This window comes from Lepus europaeus, chromosome 1 (genome assembly GCF_033115175.1).
Source record: "Lepus europaeus isolate LE1 chromosome 1, mLepTim1.pri, whole genome shotgun sequence".
Lineage (NCBI taxonomy): Eukaryota > Metazoa > Chordata > Mammalia > Lagomorpha > Leporidae > Lepus > Lepus europaeus.
This window is the reverse complement of record NC_084827.1, coordinates 101784116-101803584: the sequence shown is the minus strand read 5'-3', so window position 1 is coordinate 101803584 and position 19469 is coordinate 101784116. Positions and strand designations below refer to the sequence as shown.

Here is a 19469-nt window from a genome sequence, read left to right as displayed (position 1 = left end):
TTTTCTATGCCATTTCCATTTTAACACCAGGTTGTTTTTTTTTTTTTCATTTCCAATTCTTTTTCACCCTTTCTTAAAGACTTGTTTATTCATTTGAAAATCAGAGTTGCACAGAGAGAAAAGGAGAGAGATAGACAGAAAGAGAGAGAGAGAGGTCTTCCATCTGCTGGTTCATCCCCAAGTGGCCGCAATGGCTAGAGCTGTGCTGAACTGAAGCCAGGAACCAGGAGCTTCTTCCCGGTCTTCCCACGTGGGTGCAGCGGCCCAAGGACTTGGGCCATCTTCTACTGATTTCCCTGTCCATAGCAGAGAGCTTGATTGGAAGTAGAGCAGCTACAATGCCCATATGGGATGCTGGCACTGCAGGAGTAGCTTTACCTGCTATGTCCTGGCACTGGCTCCCAGACTTAATTCTAAGGGTACTGTTTAAAAACTTGCCATGGGTCCCCAATTCCCATTAAGCTGGGTGGTAAAAATGCCATCTTAAGTGTTAATGTGATCATATTAAGTGTTGAAATGATCTTATAGATAGGATAAAGTGTTAAAGGAATCACATAAATAAGAGCAAGTGTCTGGTAATAATGGATAGAATTAAAAAGGGGGGAATGTTCCAACATGGGAAGCAGTCCACACAGCACTCACGGAATGACAATCTTTTTAAATATCACTATTACCTCAGAATCAGCCCTTAAGGCATTCCGGTCTGACTGAAAAGCTCATGAGAGCATTTAGCAGGCATGGAAAGCCAAGACACTGTGGCAAAAAAAAAAAAAAAAATGTCTTTCATGAAGGATCCCAATGAGAGAGACCCTAGTGGAAAAAAGTGGTCATCAAAGAAGGATGTACTTTTCTCTGAGGGGAGGAGATAACTTCCAATTTGCTTATGGCCTTGTCTAAATACTGGCAGAGATTGTGAATTCAAAAAGCTTCCATAGCCTTGGCAGTTCATGTCAAGAGCCTTGGGTGATCACTGACATCATATGTAAGACTGTTAATTGTTAAATTAACAACTTGGGTCACCGTGCACTTACTTCTCATATAGGACCTCTGTCCTCAATGAGTTGCATTATGAGAATTAACTGTGAAACTTGTTCTCAGTTTTTTGTGTGGGTGGGTGGGTGGGTGGGTGCAAATTGTTGAAATCTTTATTTAGTATAGAGTTGGTCTTCTGTGTATAAAGTTAATTGAAAATGAACCTTAGTGGAAAATGGGACTGGGAATGGGAGGAGGAGGAGGAGGTGTGGTGGAAGGGCGGGTATAGTGGGAAGAATCACTATATTCCTAAATTTGTGCTTATGCAATTTGTACTCCTTAAATAAAAGGTTTCTTTAGGAAAAAATATAAAATAAAAGTAGGGAGCACATGTATTGTCAAGTGATTGTAACACCCACATCCCACTTCAGAGTACCTATGTTCAATTCCTAGCTCTGGCTCTTCACTTGTTTCCTGATAATGCAGACTCAGAGAGATAGCAATGATGGTTCAAGTAACTGAGATCCTGCCACCCATGTCTAAGATTCAGATTGAGTTCCTAGGTCCTGACTCCAGCCCAGGGCTCAGCCCTGCTTTTTTTTGACATTTAGGTGGAGTGAATCAGTGGATGCAACCTCTCTATTTCTCTGTCTCTTTCTCTCTTCCTCTCAAATAAATAAACATTTTAAAAACCATAGCTTTAAGAAAGCAAAATTATTGTTTTCTTACCACTAGAAAACTATTTTTGTATACAAAATTGTAAGGATGTAGAAGATGAAATGATAATCTGCAATATAACATGATATCAATATATACGAATGAAGAAAAGAATCAAAGGTTCTCTGGAATAAAAAGGGAGTGAAGAGTTTTCAGGTCACTCTGAAGGCTTACAACATGGTATATTCTTGGGAAGCTCCCATAGAGACTTTTTTTTAAGAGTTGTAAGATAACATTATATACTATTAGGATTAGTTGTTTTAGAAAAGAATGTATTGATATGATTATAAACTATAAATGTACATGAGAAGTGGCCTTTAGAAGGAAACACAGTGTACTTCACAAATCTGAAATCTGTTAGCATCATAGTTTGTAGTCTTTAGTCTATTTGACCTAAAAATATCAGATTATTAACTAAGAGTATGTGAATTCTGTTTCTACTAATGACCTAAATATCCCTGAACAGGAGTTCATGTTCACTGATTGATCAAGCCCCTGATGACTTCAGAAGGCAACTGTTCCTTTTGTCTAATTGGTGAAATCACTCCTTAAATAATAATTATTGTATCTGAGATATTCTCATTTTTAAAAATTAGAACTTTAACTCTAAACTCATTTTTTTAAAATTACATATTTGGACTCACTTTCGAAAGAACTTATGGTGGTTCCTTCTAGGAGTTGGTTCTTCATGTCCAACGTACCTACTAAGTATTTTCTTTCTTAATGTGTATCTGTCTTTCATGCATTTTTTTAAAGTTGGAATTATACTCTGGAAGAATAACCATTACAGAAAATAATGGGATGAAGCATGTTGAGGTGTAGTTTAGAATCACAAAGACTTTCTTGGAAAAGCAGACCTAGATACATTATAATTTAAGAGAATATCTGAAAGACAGATAGAAAAAAAACTGTTTTTCATACCAAAGAACACCCAATAATTAAAATGCCATTATTTTTCCTGAGGAAGCATAGAGGACAGGAGATGATAAAACATCATCTTAAAAGCTAAAAGAGTAAATCAGTGAGCCCCAAATTTAGTGCCCAATGGAAGTATCCTTCAGGAATGATGGCAAAATTAAAATTATTTTGCAAATGGAAAACTAAGAGAAACTTATCTCCAGCAGACCTGTACTACAAGAAATGATAATGGAAATTCTTCAACTGGAGAGAAATGATACTAACCCAACACTCGGATCTTCAGGAGCAACAGAAGAACATCTGAAATGGTAAATATCTGGATAAAAACAAAACACTGTTTTTATCCTTTTAAGTTCCTTAAAAAGTTCCTTAAAAAGACCTATGGATATTTAAAGTAAAAATTATAACACTGGGGTTTTTGATGTATGCTGACAGGATTCACAAGTATACAATAAAACTCATGTATAAAACTGCTATAAAATACATGAAACCTTAAGAAAGGATAGTGTAGGAGGGAGGTGGTTAAAAGGACATTCATGCTTGCAAGTTGTCTGTATTTTACATGAAGAGGTATCAAGCTCTGATTGAACTGTGCAAGATTAGAAATGTATATCGTGATCCTTAGAGAAACCACTAGAAACAAAAAGCAATAAACAAAACAAGGAGGGTAAAGCTCATGAACCAACAGAATTATCAGAGGAGCAACAAGAGCTAGTATAACAACAAATAGAGGAACCACCCTGAATCAGATAATAAAAGTGCTAAATTAAACTGATGATAATGATTATATTAAATATTTATACTGTAAATAAAAGGAAGATTGTTGGAATACATATAAAAGGAAGACCTAGCTCTACTACCTACATGGAATAAACTTTAGATGTTAAAAGGCATGTTAAATAAATGAATAGACAAAACTACCAGGCAAGCAGTAAACATGAAAATTAATTAAGTCTATATTAATATCACATGAAATATATTTTAATACTGAAGACATTATGTGAGATAAAGGGATATTTCATAATGTTATAGACAAATTTTAGTAAGAAATAATTGTAAATGTCCATGTATTTAACAGTGCCTTAAAAATACAAGAAGCAGGGTGGGCACTGTCCCTCAGCCTTCCTGGGTTGCCCTCATCCCATACCAGCTACTTTAATTCTGATCCACCTCCCCACTAATAAACTTGGGAAGCAGCAAATGATGGCTCTAGTACTTGAGTTCCTGCCACCCACAAGGAAGAACAAATGGAGTTCCTCGCTTCAGGCTGGCCCAGCCCCAGCTATTGCAGCCATTAGTGGAGTCAACCAGTTTCTCTCTGTGTGTCACTCTGCCTTTTAAATCAATGGATAAATCTTTAAAAAAAATACATGAAGCACAAATTTCTCTGTAACTGATAGAACTAAAAGAAAAGCCGAAAAAAAAAAAACATAGACAAAAGATTTGAATAACACTGCTTTAATCTTGCAGTTATTTATGTAACATTATACCCAACATCTGCCAAATACATATTGTTTTCATGTACACCTGGTATGGTCCCATGATAGACCATAAAACACATCAATAAATTTGAAAACAATGAAGTTATACAGCATATGTTCTCTTATCAAAAGAATTTAAATAGTAGTCAGTAACAATATGAAGGGGAAATACTAAATATTTCAGATAAATACCTCTGAATAAAACATGTGGCAAAGAAGAAATCAAGGAGAAAATTAGAAAATACTTCCCCTTTTCTTTTTCTCTACCATCCTGGACAATGTACCTTTTTGCCATGTTTTTTCATAAGACTTTGAAGATCAAGTGATTCCTGGCCAAAAACAACAAAATCACTCATTCCTCAATGTGTTCTGATGAAAATTGGTGATAAAATCAGGTATAACTCCAAAAAGAGACATTGAAGAAGAATCAAGTCAGATTTATAAAGAGTTGCACATCATATGACACACATATTTATGTTGTATCAAGGTCACTATCATCTTCTTTTAAAGAACTTATTTAGGGGCTGGCTCTGTGGCTTATCGGGTAAATCCACCACCTGCAGTGTTGGCATCCCACTGGGGCACCGGTTTGAGTCCCAGCTGCTCCACTTCCAAGCCAGCTCTCTACTATGGCCTGGGAAAGCAGGAGAGGATGGCCCAAGTGCTTGGGCCCCTGCACCCACGTGGGAGACCCCGAGGAAGCTCCTGGCTCCTGGCTTCAGATCGAACTAGCTCTGGCCATTATGGCCATTTGGGGAGTGAACCAGAGGATGGAAGACCTCTCTCTCTCTCTCTCTGTCTCCCCCTCTCTGTAACTCTTCCTTTCAAATAAATAAATCTTTTTAAAAAATATTACTTGTTTGTTTATTTGAAAGGTTCAGTAACAGAGAGAGGGAAAGAGAAAGAGATCTCCCATCCACTGGATCACTTTCCAAATGCCCACAATAACCAGGACTAGGCCAAGCTGAAGTCAAGAGCCAGGAATTCCTTCCAGGTCTCTTGCCAGAGGGGTGGCAGGAACCCAAAAATGTCACTATCATGTTAACCATACCAAGCTGAACATGTCACCACTGAATAGCCAGACATGATTAATTGAGGATGCGATTTTCTCTTTGTTTCTCTGCCCTGCACTGGTGGTTTGGTTCAATAATATAGGAAATTTTTAGGAAAAAGTTAAGTGAATTAAGTAAAAATACAATATATCAAAATTTTGGGAATGCAGATAAAGTAGTGCTTAATGGATAACACTGCTTTAAGTCCTTAAGTTAAAAAATAAAAAAGTTCTAAAATTAATGACCTATGATTCAACAAAGGACATTAGAGTAAGAAAAACAAAGTAGCCCAAAGAAAATATAATGAAGAATGAAAAAAACAAACAAACAAAAAAAACCAAAAACAAAAACAGGGGCCAGTGTTGTGGCATAGCAGGTAAAGCCACTACCCACAATGTCAGCATCCCATATGGACACCAGTTCACATCCAATCTGCTCCACCTCTGATTTGCTAATGGCCTGGGAAAAGCAATGGAAGATAGTCCAAGTGCTTGGGGCTCTATACTCCCATGGGAGACCTGGAAGAAGCTCTAGGCTCCTGACTCCTGGCTTTGGTCTGGCCCAGCCCTGGCCATTGTGGCCACCTGTGGAGAAAATCAGTAGATGGAAGATTTTCTCTCTCTCTCTCTCTCTCTCTCTCTCTCTCTCTTTCTAATTCTTTGAAATAAATAAATAAATGTTAAAAGGAAAAAAAAGAATAGGGGGCCAGCACTGTGGTGTAGTGGATTGAGCCTCCACCTTGGGCACCAGCATCCATTTGACCAGTTCATGTCCCAGCTGCTCATCTTCTGATCCAGCTCTCTGCTTATGGCCTGGGAAAGCAGCAAAAGATGGCCTAAGTATTTGGGCCCCTGGACCCATGTGAGAGAACCAGGAAGAGGCTCATAGCTCTTGGCTTTGGATCAGGTCAGCTCTAATTATAGCCCTAATACCAAAACCTGACAAAGACATTACCAAAATAAGCATTTCCATAACTGTATAACTGTGACCTCCTGAACCTAAATACGAAAAAACAAACAAAAAACACTTGTGCCAGCATTCTGACCTAGTGGGTAAAGCTGCCACCTGCAACACCTGCAGTGTCTCAAATGGGCACCAGTTCCTATCCTGGCTATTCTGCTTCTGATCTAGCTCCCTGATAGTGTGTCTGGGAAAGCAGAAAATAGCCCAAGTACTTGGGCCCCTGCAGCCATGAGGGAGACCCAGATAGAGTCCCAGGCTTCTGGCTTCGGCCTTGCCCAACCCCTACCATTGTGGCCATTTAGGGAGTAAACAGTGCATGAAGATGCTCTTTCTATGTCTGTCTCTTTCTTTCTCTGTGGCTCTGCCTTTAAAATACATAAATAATTGTTTTTATTTTTTCATCATTTTTAAAGATTTATTTTTTTTTATTTAAAAGTTAGAGTTACACACAGAGAGAAGGAGAAGCAGAGAGAGAGAGAGAGAGAGAGAGAGAGAAGTCTTCCATCCATTGGTTCACTCCCCAATTGGCCACAATGGCCAGAGCTGAGCTAATCCAAAGTCAGGAGCTAGGAGCTTCTTATGGGTCTCCCATGAAAGTGCAGGGGCCCAAGGACCCAAGCTATCCTCCACTGCTTTCCCAGGCCATAGCAGAGAGCTGGGTTGGAAGTACAGCAGCCGGGACTCGAACTGGCACCCATATAGGATGCCAGCACTGCAGACGGCAGCTTTACCCACTACACCACAGCACTGGCCCCAAAAGTAATTGTTTTTAAAAAACACTTTACAAAATAGCACAGTGAATTAAGTATTATATGAAAAAAGTGTATAATGAGCAAAGAATTTGTTCCATGAATGCAGGACTGGGTCAACATTCAGTACTTTGTCAATTTTAGTTCATTATATTAATAAAATAAAAGAGAAAACACATATGATCATTTAAAATGTGCAGAAAAAGCAGCCAACAAAATTCAATCTGTGTTTACAATGAAAACTCAGTAAGCTGGTAATAGTAAGGAAGTTCATAATGTGATAAGGGGTATCTATTTGAAAACCCTTGGAACGTCATGCATGGTAGTCAAGGACAGAGTACTTTATCCCAAAGATTAGAAACAGAAAGAATGGAGCCAACACTGGCATATCAGGTAAAGCTGACGCCTGCAGTGCCAGCATCCCATATGGGCACTGGTTCCAGTCCCTGCTGCTCCACTTCCAATCCAGCTCCCTGCTAATGAACCTGGGAGAACAATGGAAGATGGTGCAAGTGCTTGGGCCCCTAGACCCCCCCTGAGAGACCTGGAAGAAGCTCCAGGCTCCTGACTTTGAATCAGACCATCTGTACCTGTTGGAGAGTGAACCAGAGAATGGAAGACCTCTCTTTCTTTCTCTGCATCTGCCTCTCTGTAACTCTGCCTTTAAAATAAATAAATAAATCTTTTAAGAAAATAAAAAGAAACAGAAAAAATGCCCACTTTCACCACTTATATTTAACATCATCCCAAAAGGCTCTAGGCATTCCATTAAGGCAAAATAATAACAATAATAACAATGATGTACATAATGGTCATGAAGAAGGAAAAACCCAAGGAGTTTGTGAGACAAATACTATAAGTGAGTGAATTTAACAATGTTAGAAGACACAGATTTAAGATACAAAAATCAGCTATATTTTTTATATACTAGTAGCAAACTATTGGCAATTTTTTAAAAAATTGTCCAAAAGGATAATCTTAGGAGTAAATATAATGAGAGATACACAGTCTCTACCCTGAAAACTATAAAATATTATTAAAATTTTAAATTGTCTAGGTTAATAGAAAGATATTCCATGTTTATGGATTACAACACTCAAGATTATAGAGATACTGCTTTTAACCAAATTAATCAGTGTAAGCTATATAATTTCAGTTAAAACATCAGTAGACTGCTTTGGGAGAACATGACAAGCTGATTCTATAGTTGATGTGGAAATTAAAAAAAAAACAAGAATAGGCAATGCAGTTTTCAAAATGATAAATAAAATTTGAAATTGGAATCAGACCTTCTCTGATTTCAAGATTTAGCATAAAATTACTGTAATCATGATGATTATTGTTCAAACAGTAGCCCTGAGGAATAATGGCACAGAATTGAATCTTAAAATTAGGCTCATACATATATAATTAATTTTCATTAATGGTGCCAAGGTAATTAAGTGAGGAAATGGAGAATCTTTCCAATAAATGGTGTTAATACAACTGGCTGTCCATGTAGGGAAAAAATTTATTAAAGCCTACCTCACAACATGAACAAAAATAAACTCAAAATGAGCTATAGACTTAAGGGGAAAACTTACACTATAAATCTTTGAGGAGAAAAATCTTTGCTACATTGAGATGGGAAAATTATTTTTAATTAGAACTCAAAACCAAAAGAAAATATAACAAATTGACTTTTAAAAGATCAAATTGAGAACTTTAGCTCTTTGAAAATACTTTTAGAAAAATGAGTCTTGGCTTTGACTGTTTGCTCTGGCTGTTGTGGGCATTGGAGTAGTGCAGATCAAAATTCTCTGTCTCTGTGTCTCTTTCTCATGCTTTCAAATACAATGAAAGAACACACACATTTTTAAAACAACTGAAAAAACAGGAAATGAAATTTCAGTATATAGATCAGAGAAAAATATTTACATATATATCAAAGGACTTGCTTCCAGGATATCTTATAATTCACCAATAGGCAAAATGATCCACTAAAGAAATAGCAAAAACTTTTGCCCAGACACATAACAAAACAATGTAAGAATGGGTATATAAACACATGAAAAATATAATCAACACCGTCAGTGAACAATAAAATGCAAATTAAATCAAATGGAGACCCATTTTAAAGATTTATTTATTTATTTGAAAAGTACAGGCATAGAGAGAGAGATCTTCCATCTGCTGGTTCAGTCCCCAAAAGGCCACAGTGGCCGGAGTTGGGCCAGGATGAAACCAGGACCCAGGAGCTTCTTGTGGGTCTCCCATGTGGGTGCAAAGGCCCAAGGACTTGGACCATCCTTCTCTGCTTTCCTGGGCACATCAGCAGGGAGCTGGATCAGAAGAGGAGCAACCAGGAACTGAACCAGCATCTACATGGGATGCCAGTGCTTCAGGCAGCAGCTAAACCTGCTGTACCACAACACCAGGCCCAAAATTTTGTGTTTTAAAGAACACCATCAAGGAGGTGAAAAGGCAACAGAATATGAGTAATATTTGGAAATCATTTATCTAATAATAAACTTTTATCTTAAATATATCTATATACATATAGAAATAACTTGTATCTTGAGTATATATCTTTTTTTTTAAATAAATATTGTTTTATTAAACTTTTATTTAATGAATATAAATTTCCAAAGTACAGCTTATGGGTTACAATGGCTTCCCCCTCCCAAATTTCCCTCCCACCCACAACCCTCCCCTTTCCCGCTCCCTCTCCCCTTCCAATCACATCATGATTCATTTTCAATTCTCTTTATATACAGAAGATCAGTTTAGTATATATTAGGTAACGATTTCAACAGTTTGCCCCCATATAGTAACACAAAGTGAAAAAAAATACTGTTGGAGTACTAGTTATAGCATTAAATAAGAGTGTACAGTACATTAAAGACAGAGATCTTACATAACATTTTTTTTTAAATTAATGAATTTTCTATGCCATTTCCAATTTAACACCAGGTTTTTCCTTTTTTCATTTCCAATTATCTTTATATATAGAAGATCGATTCAGTATATAATTAGTAAAGATCTCATGAGTTTGTACCCACGCAGAAACACAAAGTGTAAAAATACTGTTTCAGTACTAGTTATAGCATCACTGCACATTAGACAACACATTAGGGACAGATCCCACATCGGATGTAAGTACACAGTGACTCCTGTTGCTGACTTAACAATTTGACACTCCTGTTCATGGCGTCAGTAATCTCCCTAGGCTCTAGTCATGAGTTGCCAGGGCTATGGAAGCCTTTAGAGTTCGCTGACTTTGATCTTATTCCGATAGGGTCATAGTCAAAGTGGAAGTTCTCTCCTCCCTTCAGAGAAAGGTACCTCCTTCTTTGATGGCCCTATTCTTTCCACTGGGATCTCACTTGCAGAGATCTTTCATTTGGGTCTTCTTCTTTTTTTACTTTTCCATGGTTTCTTGGCTTTCCATGCCTACAATACTCTCATGGGCTCTTCAGCCAGATCCAAATGCCTTAAGGGCTGATTCTGAGGCCAGAGTGTTGTTTAGGACATCTGCCATTCTATGAGTCTGCTGTGTATCCCACTTCCCATGTTGGATCTTTCTCTCCCTTTTTGAATGTATCAGTTAGTATTAGCAGACACTTATCTTGTTTGTGTGATCCCTTTGATTCTTAGACCTATCAGAGCCATCGAATGTGAACTGAAATTGATCACTTGGACTAGTGAGATGGCATTGGTACATGCCACCTTGATGGGATTGTATTGGAATCCCCTGGCACATTTTTAACTCCACCATTTGGTGCAAGTCTGATTGTGCATGTCCCAAATTGTACATCTCCTCCCTCTCTTTTTCCACTCTTAAATTTAACAGGGATCACCTTTCAGTTAAAATTTAAACACCTAAGAGTAATTGTGTGTTAATTACAGAGTTCAACCACTAGTACTAGAACAACAACAACAACAACAACAACAACAAATACTAAAAAGGATAAAGTATTACATTGTACATCTAGAGTCAGGACAAGAGCTGATCAGTTCATTGTTTCTTATAGTGTCCATTTCACTTGAACAGGTTTTCCCTTTGGTGCTCAGTTGTCGCCGATCAGGGAAAACAAATGATATTTGTCTCTTAGGGACTGGCTTAATTCACTCAACATGATGTTTTCCAGATTCCTCCATCTTGTTGCAAATGACTGGGTTTCATTGTTTCTTACTGCTGTATAGTATTCTATGGAGTACATGTCCCATAATTTCTTTATCCAGTTTACTATTGATGGGCATTTGGGTTGGTTCCAGGTCTTAGCTATTGTGAATTGAGCTGCAATAAACATTAATGTGCAGATGGCTTTTTTATTAGCCAAATTGATTTCCTTTGGGTAAATTCCAAGGAGTGGGATGGCTGGGTTGTATGGTAGGGTTATGTTCAGGTTTCTGAGGAATCTCCTGACTTGACTTCCATAGTGACTTAACCAGTTTGCATTCCCACCAACAGTGGGTTAGTGTCCCTTTTTCCCCACATCCTCTCCAGCATCTGTTGTTGGTAGATTTCTGAATGTGAGCCATTCTCACCGGGGTGAGGTGAAACATCATTGTGGTTTTGATTTGCATTTCTCTGATTGCTAGTGATCTTGAACATTTTTTCATGTGTCTGTTGGCCATTTGGATTTCTTCTTTCGAAAAATGTCTATTGAGGTCCTTGGCCCATCTCTTAAGTGGGTTGTTTGTTTTGTTGTTGTGGATTTTCTTGATTTCTTTGTAGATTCTGGTTATCAACCCTTTATCTGTAGTATAGTTTGCAAATATTTTTTTCCATTCTGTCGGTTGCCTCTTCACTTTCCTGACTGTTTCTTTTGAAGTACAGAAACTTCTCAATTTGATGCAATCCCAAATGTTAATTTTGTTTTTGACTGCCTGTGCTGCTGGAGTATTTTCCAAGAAGTCTTTGCCTGTGCCTATATCTTGCAGGGTTTCTCCAATGCTCTCTAATAATTTGATGGTTTCAGGTCATAGATTTAAGTTTTTAATCCATGTTGAGTGAATTTTTGTGTAAGGTGAAAGGTATGGGTCTTGCTTCAAGCTTCTGCACGTGGAAATCCAATTTTCCCAGCACCATTTATTGAATAGACTGTCCTTATTCCAGGGATTGGATTTGGATCTTTGGTCAAATATAAGTTGGCTGTAGATGTTTGGATTGATTTCTGGTGTTTCTATTCTGTTCCATTGGTCTATCCATCTGTTTCTGTACCAGTACCATGCTGTTTTGATAACAACTGCCCTGTAGTATGTCCTGAAATCTGGCATTGTGATGCCACCGGCTTTGTTTTTGTTGTACAGGATTGCTTTGGCTATTCGAGGTCTTCTGTGTCTCCATATGAATTTCAGCATCATTTTTTCCAGATCTGAGAAGAATGTCTTCGGGATCTTGATGGGTATTGCATTGAATGTATAAATTGCTTTTGGGAGAATAGACATTTTGATGATATTGATTCTTCCAATCCATGAGCATGGAAGATTTCTCCATTTTTTGGTATCCTCTTCTATTTCTTTCTGTAAGGTTTTGTAGTTTTCATCGTAGAGATCTTTAACGTCTTTAGTTAAGTTTATTCCAAGGTATTTGATTGTTTTTGTAGCTATTGTGAATGGGATTGATCTTAGAAGTTCTTCCTCAGCTGTGGCATTGTCTGTGTATACAAAGGCTGTTGATTTTTGTGCATTGATTTTATATCCTGCTACTTTGCCAAACTCTTCGATGAGTTCCAGCAGTCTCTTAGTAGAGTTCTTTGGGTCCCCTAAATAAAGAATCATATCATCTGCAAAGAGGGATAGTTTGAGTTCTTCCTTCCCGATTTATATCCCTTTAATTTCTTTTTCTTGCCTAATAGCTCTGGCCAAAACTTCCAGAACTATATTGAATAGCAGTGGTGAGAGTGGGCATCCCTGTCTGGTACCAGATCTCAGCGGAAATGCTTCCAACTTTTCCCCATTCAATAGGATGTTGGCCGTGGGCTTTTCATATATTGCTTTGATTGTATTGAGGAATGTTCCTTCCATACCCAGTTTGTTTAGAGTTTTCATCATGAAAGGGTGTTGTATTTTATCAAATGCTTTCTCTGCGGCTATTGAGAGAATCATATGGTTTTTCTTCTGCAGTCTGTTAATGTAGTGTATTACGTTGATTGTTTTGCGAATGTTGAACCATCCCTGCATACCAGGGATAAATCCCACTTGGTCTGGGTGGATGATCTTTCTGATGTGTTGTTGCATTCTATTGGCCAGAATTTTATTGAGTATTTTTGCATCTATGTTCATCAGGGATATTGGTCTGTAATTCTCTTTCAATGTTGCATCTTTTTCTGGCTTAGGAATTAAGGTGATGGTGGCTTCATAGAAAGAATTTGGGAGGATTCCCTCTTTTTCAATTGCTCTGAATAGTTTGAGAAGAATTGGAGTTAGTTCTTCTCTAAATGTCTGGTAGAACTCAGCAGTGAATCCATCTGGCCCTGGGCTTTTCTTTGTTGGGAGGGCCTTTATTACTGTTTCAATTTCTGTGTCAGTTATTGGTCTGTTTATGTTTTCTACGTCTTCCTGGCTCAATTTAGGTAGGTTGTATGTGTCTAAGAATCTGTCCATTTCTGATAGATTTCCCTGTTTGCTGGCATACAAGTCCTTGTAGTAATTTCTGATGATTCTTTTTATTTCTGTGGCGTCTGTTGTTATGTTTCCCTTTTCATCTCTGATCCTATTGATTTGGGTCTTTTCTCTTCTTTTTTTAGTTAGTTGGGCCAATGGGGTGTCAATTTTGTTTATTTTTTCAAAAAACCAGCTCCTTGTTTGGCTGATTTTTTGTAATGTTTTTTTTGGATTCAATCCTGTTGATTTCTTCTTTGATTTTAATTATTTCTCTTCTCCTACTGGGTTTGGGTTTGGTTTGCTGCAGATTTTCTAGATCCTTGAGATGACTTGAAAGCTCATTTATTTGGTGCCTTTCCAATTTCTTGATGTAGGCACCTATTGATATAAACTTTCCTCTTAACACTGCTTTTGTTGTATCCCATAGGTTTGGGTATGTTGTGCTGTTATCCTCATTTACTTCCTGAAAATTTTTGATTTCTCTTTTAATTTCTTCTATGACCCATTGTTCATTCAGGAGCATTTTGTTCAATCTCCATGTGTTTGCACGTGCTCTAGGGATTCCCGAGTTGCTAATTTCCAACTTCATTCCTTTATGGTCTGAGAAGCTGCATGGTATGATTCTAATTCTTTTGAATTTGCTGAGATTTGCTTTATGGCCTAGTATGTGGTCAATCCTAGAAAAGGTTCCAGGTACTGCTGAGAAGAATGTAAAGTCTTTAGATGTAGGATGAAATGTTCTGTAGATATCTGTTAGATCCATTTGGGCTACAGTGTCATTTAAATCTACTGTCTCCTTGTTGATCTTCTGTCCTGTTGATCTGTCTATCTCTGAGAGTGGAGTATTGAAGTCCCCCAGTACTATTGTATTGGTGTCTAAGTCTCCCTTTAAGTCCCTTAACAAGTCTTTTAAATAAGCTGGTGCCCTGTAATTAGGTGCATATACATTGATAATTGTTATATCTTCCTGTTGAATGGATCCCTTAATCATTAAATAGTGCCCCTCTTTGTCTCTCCTGACAGTTTTTCTGGTAAAGTTTATGTTGTTCGATATTAAGATGGCTACGCCCGCTCTTTTTTCATTTCTGTTGGCATGGTATATCTTTTTCCAGCCTTTCACTTTCAGCCTGTATGGATCATTGTTGAGAAGATGAGTTTGTTGTAAGCAGCAAAAAGATGGGTTTTGTTCCTTAACCCAATCAGCCAATCGGTGTCTTTTAACTGGACAGTTCAAGCCATTAACATTCAATGTGACTATTGAGAAGGAGTAACTTTGCCCTGCTATTTGCCAAAGATATTTTCTAATATATGGTTTGAGATTCCTGTGATCTTTTGCTGTGAGGTTTCCTTCCTTTACCTTCTTTCATATTGGTGACCATGTTTCTGCGTTTCTGTATGTAACACATCTTTAAGCATCTTTTGCAGGGCTGGACGAGTGGCGACAAATTCTTTCAATTTCTGTTTTCTGTGAAAGGTCTTTATTTCACCTTCATTCATAAATGAGAGCTTTGCAGGATATAATATTCTGGGCTGGCAGTTTTTCTCTCTTAGTACCTGGGCTATGTCTCGCCATTCTCTCCTAGCTTGTAGGGTTTCTGAAGAGAAGTCTGCTGTGAGTCTAATTGGAGATCCTCTGAGAGTAATCTGGCGTTTCTCTCTTGCACATTTTAGGATCTTTTCTTTATGTTTCACTGTGGTGAGTTTGATTACGACGTGTCGTGGTGAGGATCTCTTTTGGTCAAGTTTATTAGGGGTTCTATGAGCTTCCTGTACTAGGATGTCTCTGTCCTTCTCCAAACCTGGGAAATTTTCTGCTAGTATCTCACTGAAAATGCCTTCTAATCCTTTCTCCCTCTCCATGCCTTCAGGAACTCCTAGAGTCCGAATGTTGGGTTTTTTGATAGTATCCTGTAGATTCCTAACAGTATTTTTTAGATTTCTGATTTCTTCTTCTTTTCTTTGATTTGCCTGTTTCCTTTCCTGTTCTCTGTCTTCTAATTCCGATATTCTCGCTTCTGCTTCACCCATTCTGTTTTTAAGGCTCTCTAATGTGTTTGTCATTTGATCTATTGAGTTCTTCATTTCATTATGGTTTCTTGTCACTATTACAGTTTCATATTCTACTAGTTGTTTCATTTCATTTTGATTCCTCCTTAATATTTCATTTTCACGAGAGAGATTTTCTATCTTGTGCATTAAGGATTTCTGTAGTTCAAGAATTTGTTTTTGAGAACTTCTTAATGTTCTTATCAGTTTTTTGAGATCCGCTTCTTGCATTTCTTCTATCTCTTCATCTTCATAATCTTGGATTGGGGTGTCTTGCTCCTTTGGGGGCATCATAGTGTCTTCCTTGCTCTTGTTACCTCGGCTTGTACGTTTGTTGTTTGGCATGTTGGAGATAATTTATGTTTTTTGTTTTTGTTTTTGTTTTTGTTTTTTTTTTTGCTGTGGTGATTTTTTCTCGTTATACTATGCCTCTAAGTGGGCTGTCTGCTTTGATGGAATCTTAGAGGCTGTGATGGGTGTGGCCAGAGAGCTCTGCTTGATTCTTCAGGTTTAAGGCTGTACAAAAAGTGACTCACCTTGCTCCTTGCTGGATCTCTCTCTCTCTCTCTCTCTCTTTTTTTTTTTTTTGACTCAGTTGGGAATTAATTCCAAATGGCTGAGTGGAATTGAGGGCAGTTGAAATCTGGCCCCTGTGAGTATTCGTTTGAACTACCCCTGGGACCACACATAGAGTTTATGCAGCCTTCAATGTGTTCTCAAGTTTCACCTTAGACCCAAAGTTACTGTGTTTGTGTACTCATTGCCGCTTTACATATGTAAAATGGTGCCTGCTCTTTGTTTTGCTTAAGTGGAGGGAGGTGCCTCTGCCTTTCCCCACTAATGTCTCGTGTTTCTGGGGCTTTTGTCTTACCTCCCCTTGGTTCCCGCGCTGGGGAGTTTCTGAGGCTCGTCTCCCAAGGTTGGATTTCCACGCGGTGGGCTCCTTGTAGGTCCTCTGTGTCACATCCACTAGATCCAGAAGCGTTTCCTCTGCAGTTTTTTTCTTGAATCTTTTCCTGAGGCTCCCGTTGGTTCCCGTGCTGCGAAGATTCTGAGACTGGTCTCCCGCGGTTGGGTTTCCACGCGGTGGGCTGCCTGTAGGTCCTCTGTGTCACATCCACTAGATCCGGAAGCGTTTCCTCTGCAGTTTTTTTCTTGAATCTTTTCCTGAGGCTACAGTAATTCCACTTTTATGAAACTTTATTTTCCCAAACTACGGTGCACGTCCTCACTATCCGCCATCTTGGCTCTGCCCCCTTGAGTATATATCTTGAGTATATATATTGAGTCAATAAAAGGGCAATCCATTTTTGAAAACTAGATAAATATCTGAACAGACATTTATCTAAAGAAGGTACACAAATTATACCTTTGTGTATGAAAAGTTGCCATCAGCCATCAAGGAAATCCAAATCAAAATGACAGTGAGATACCACTTCACACTCACTAGGATGATTTTTTAAGTCAAAAACAAACATTAAAGGGAATGTGGAAAATGGCAAATTCTCATATATTGTTGTTTGCAACGTGCAGTGATACTGCCACTGTTACAGTTAAACAGTGCCTACAAAAATTTAATGGAATTATCATATAACCTAATAATTTTCCTCCTAGATACATATCTCAACGAATTGGAAACAGTTACTCAAATACTTGTACATCAATATTTATAGCAATTCTATTCACAATAGCCAAAAAGAAACAAGGAAAACAACCCAAATATCCATCAGTAGATGAATATATGAAATATTCATCAGTAGACGAATATAGAAATTGTGGTATATCCATATAATGGAACATCATTCATTCAATGAAGAATAATGTAGAGATACATGCTACAAATGCAGACAAGCCTCAGTACCATTATGTTAAGTGAAAGAAGACAGACAAATGGCCCCTTTTTTCCATTTTTTAAAGATTTATTTATTTACTTGAAAGTCAGAGTTACATAGAGAAGGGAGAGGCAGAGAGAGAGAGAGGTCTTCTGTCCGATGGTTCACTCCCCAATTGGCTGCAACGGCCGGAGCTGAGCCAATCCAAAGCCAGGAGCCAGGAGCCAGGAGCTTCTTCCAGGTGTTTCATGTGTTTCATATATACAGATTTAGGAGCATAGTGATACTTACCATCCTACCCTCCCTCCTGCTCACACTCTCACTCACCCTCTTTCTTCATTTCTTTTTTTTTTTTTTTTTGGTCAATCTCTGTTTTTTAAAAAGATTTATTTCTTTCTTTGAAAGGCGGAATTACAGAGAGGCAGAGACAGAGAGAGAGAGAGAGAGAGAGGTCTTCCATCCACTGTTGCACTCCCCAAATGGCCTCAACATCTGGAACTGGGTTGATCTGAAACCAGGAGACAGGAGCTTCTTCCAGGTCTCCCACGTGGCCTGCAGGGGCCCAAGGACTTTGGCCATCTTCTACTGCTTTCCCAGGCCACAGCAAAGAACTGGATAGGAAGTGGAACTGCTGGGACTCCAAACAGTGCCTATATGGGATGCCGGCACTGCAGGCAGCAGCTTTTTCCTGTTAAGCCACAGCACTAGCCTTCCTTCATTTCTTATTTAATCTTTTAATTTTTACTGTGACATACTTTCAGTTTATTTTATAATCATATGCTTAACCCTCCAGTAAGTAAAGAGTTCAACAAATAGAAGAAAACAAACCTCACTGTGGTTTTCATTTTCATTTGCCTGATGGCTAGTGATTTTGAGCATTTTTTTCTTTTAATTTTAATTATTTGACAGGTAGAATTATAGACAGTGAGAGAGGCAGAGAGAAAGGTCTTCCCTCCCTTAGTTCACTCCCCAAATGACTGCCACACCAACACTGCACCGATTCTGAAGCCAGGAGCCAGGTGCCTCCTTCTGGTCTCCCATGCGGGTACAGGGGCCCAAGCACTTGGGCCATCCGCCACTGCCCTCCCAGGCAGCAGCAGAGAGCTGGACTGGAAGAGGAGCAATGGGGACCAGAACCTGGCACTCAAATGGGATGCCAGTGCCGCAGGTGGAGGATTAACCAAGGGAGCCATGGCACTGGCCCCCTGAGCATTTTTTCATGTGACTGTTGGCCATTTGAATTTCATTCTTTGAAAAATGCCTGTTTGAGCCCTTTGCCCATTTCTTAACTGGATTGTTTGCTTGTTGTTGTAGAGTTTCTTGAGCTCTTTATAAACTCTGGTTATTAATCCTTTATCAGTTGCATAATTTGCAAATATTTTCTCCCATTCTGTAAGTTGTCTCTTCACTTTGTTGAATGTTTCCTTTGCAGTGCAGAAACTTCTTAGCTTGATGTAATTCCATTTGTCTAATTTTGTTTTTATTGCCTCTGCTTCTGGGGTCTTTTCCAATAAGTCTTTGCCTATGCCAGTGTCTTGCAGAGTTTCCCCAATGTCCTCCTCCAGTAATTTGAACAAATGCCTCTTATATGGTCCATTTATATGGGCCACAATAGGTAAATCCAGGGACAGGAAATAGGTAAATACAGAACCTGGAGTTTCTGGGGCTGGAGGATGGAGGGAATAAGGAACAACTGTTTCCTGAGTATAGGACTTTATTTTGGGGTAATAAAAATATAGTTAGATAAGATGGTGGTTCCACAACATTCTGAGTGTACTGCCACCAAATTGTTCTCTTTAAGATGATTAATTTTATGTGCTGTGAATTCTCACAAAAAAACACAGACACAAATTCACATGTTGAGATACCTCTACACACAAACTACAACTGTTAAAATTAAAAAGCCTGGCCTACCAAGTTTTTACATGTTTGTAGAAGAAAAAGGATATTTGTTCACTGCTGGTGGTAATATAAAATTATAAAATAACTTTGGAAAGCAATTTGGCAGTTGCTTAAAAAGTTAAACATATACCAACCACATAATTTAGGCATTCTATTCTTAGGAACTTGCCCATGGCGGGGAGAAGAGTGTATGTCCTCACAAATTCTTGTACTTCAATTTTCTCAGTAGCTTTATTTGTATTCCCT

General features: G+C 38.3%; 1 protein-coding gene across 18 annotated transcripts in view; it reads left to right on the top strand.

The window, feature by feature from the left end:
* The window catches only part of BAZ2B (bromodomain adjacent to zinc finger domain 2B), a 449666-nt gene that overhangs the window by 47291 nt on the left and 382906 nt on the right, over positions 1-19469 (top strand). For all 18 annotated transcript variants that reach the window (XM_062187182.1, XM_062187176.1, XM_062187160.1 and 15 more), the window contains exon 2: positions 2811-2915. The gene's annotated coding sequence lies outside the window, so the exon portion shown is untranslated. The remainder of the gene's footprint in view (positions 1-2810; positions 2916-19469) is intronic.